Genomic DNA, 2,286 nt, shown 5'->3' with positions numbered 1-2,286 from the left:
CAAAAAACAATTGAATCACGTTATATCAAACTAAAATGTTTCTGCACAGCAAAGGGAAAAGGAAAACAAATAGTAGAGTGAAGAGACAACCCAAACACTTGCAGAAAATATCTGCAAACCATATATATGATAAAGGGTGAATAACAAATACATACAAGGAACTCAAGCAATTTAACAACAACAACAACAACAACAACAAAACTAAGCCTATTAAATATGGTCAAAGACCTAAATTTATATTTCACTAAAGAAGACATATAACTAGCCAACAACTCTATATTTAATATTGATTGATTGTTCGATGGATTGATTGATTGTTTGATGGATTGATGGATGGATTGATTTCATTTCTATTCTCACTCTGTCATCCAGCCTGGAGTGCAGTGGTGTGATCTTAGCTCGCTGAGTCTTCTACCCACTGGTTTCCAGCAATTCTGCCTCAGCCTCCCTAGTAGCTGGGATTAAAAATGTACGCTACTTTGCCCAGCTAATTTCTGAACAACTGTATACTTAAAGATGCTCAACACCACCAATCATCAGGGAAATGCAAATTAAAATCAACAATGAGCTCTCCTCTTACACATGTTGGAATGCCTATTATTATCAAGATGAAAGATGACAAGTGTTTTTGAGAATGTAGAGCACAGAGAATTCTTGTGCACTATTGGTAGGAATGTAAATTTGTATTTTAAATTATTAACCTGAGTATTTCCTCTTAATAGAACAGGTTTTGTCCTTTAAGATGTATTAATATGAGTTGCTTTCTGTTAGTCAAGGTTTAATGAGAAAGACTTTCGATATCTTAAATTAATATAAGTAGGATTGTACTCAAAAGACTTCTGTTTCAGGCTCTTCTTAAGTACAGAATGAAATCTGCAGTAAGTACTCTTTCTGAAAAGAAAATGTTCTCTGATAATATATGTGCTAGATTACAAACACTTGTTAAATTAAAAACATAGGTACCAAAAATATACTAGGTGAAAAATTCATTATGGTTATTTTTTCTGCTCAGTTTTTGGACAGAGATGGATTTTTTATTTTGTTTTGTTTAATAAGTTGTACAATTATATTTAAGAAAACAAAAATTACTTATGCATAGTCACAGGAGAAAGATCAATCTTATTGGAAGCTACTTCCAAGGTTTTGCTGTTTATAATTTTTATGAGTATCTTTGTAATGTCATATTCAGCCTCTTTACTCTTTGTTCTGTGAAAGTATATATGGATAGTTTATGGATATTGCATACGTTTTTTTATTGAAAATATCCAACCCTTCTCCATGAGTGATATTAATTCCTCAGCCGCTTATTTTTATTCTTTTAATTGAGTTTTCTCCAGATGTTTACACAATATCACAGTGCTTCTGAATGATTTTCAGTATGTCCTCACAAAAATTTGCTTGACCACCTTGGGTGCAAATACTGACAGAAGAGGAGCATAAAGCCAATGGCTAATAGTTAGGTTATGATGATCTACATGGCAATTAATGAGTCACAAGACTTCAGTGAAATTTTCCCTCCAAAGAACATAAATATCAATATTATTATCACATTTTCTAAAAACTAGAAGCTGTAGTGTAGGATTCTATGGCCCACCTCAGTCTCTTGTCAATTACTTCCTCATTTGAGAGCTGCAGTTTCAGTGCTGACCAGCCGGAGAAGTTGATAGCAGCATACAGTAGCATGATTAAGGTAAGCATCCGTATGTACCCACCATGCTGGAATTATTTTCTGTGTTGTTATGAAGATGAGCTCCACTTTTCCAAAACTCCAGCCATGGTGCCAACAATAATACAAAATATATGATTAATAGTAATGGTAGGCTCCTCTGTTTCAGAGATGCAGGAAAAAATTCCAGAGTCACTACACGTGAGATAATCACCAAGGAACACTGTATCATGACAGATGAATTTTATCGCTTGTAGCTTAATGTCAGCAAAGTCGTTGCTGGTATGGATGGCCAGTGTATTGCAGTGAATGGCCGCATACACAAGTGGTAAGAGGAAACATGTCATCAGCAATGCTACTAAAGATAAACAAGAAAATGTTAGAGAATAATTTTCATTAGTAATGACCACTTTCTCTTTTAAAGTTTCCATGTTAAGGTATATTCCTCCCAACCCGCATCCTTCAGAAAATAATTTACTTAAAAAAAGAAAAAAATTGTTAATTTTACATTATCAGGGATTTAGTAAATATATGCATGCAAAACCTATATTACACATGGGAAAAACAAATAATAAGTAATTACATACATACCCATGTTTGTAAATGTATATACACATCCC

The 2,286-nt window shown here is 33.5% G+C and overlaps 1 pseudogene; it reads right to left on the bottom strand.

Annotated features, from left to right (window-relative positions):
- Positions 1-1,554: 1,554 nt before the first annotated feature.
- On the bottom strand, positions 1,555-2,035 carry LOC112208917 (testis-specific XK-related protein, Y-linked-like; annotated as a pseudogene).
- Between the last annotated feature and the right edge of the window lie 251 nt (positions 2,036-2,286).

This window comes from Pan troglodytes, chromosome Y, assembly GCF_028858775.2.
Source record: "Pan troglodytes isolate AG18354 chromosome Y, NHGRI_mPanTro3-v2.0_pri, whole genome shotgun sequence".
Classification (NCBI taxonomy): domain Eukaryota; kingdom Metazoa; phylum Chordata; class Mammalia; order Primates; family Hominidae; genus Pan; species Pan troglodytes.
This window is presented reverse-complemented; position numbering and strand designations above follow the sequence as displayed.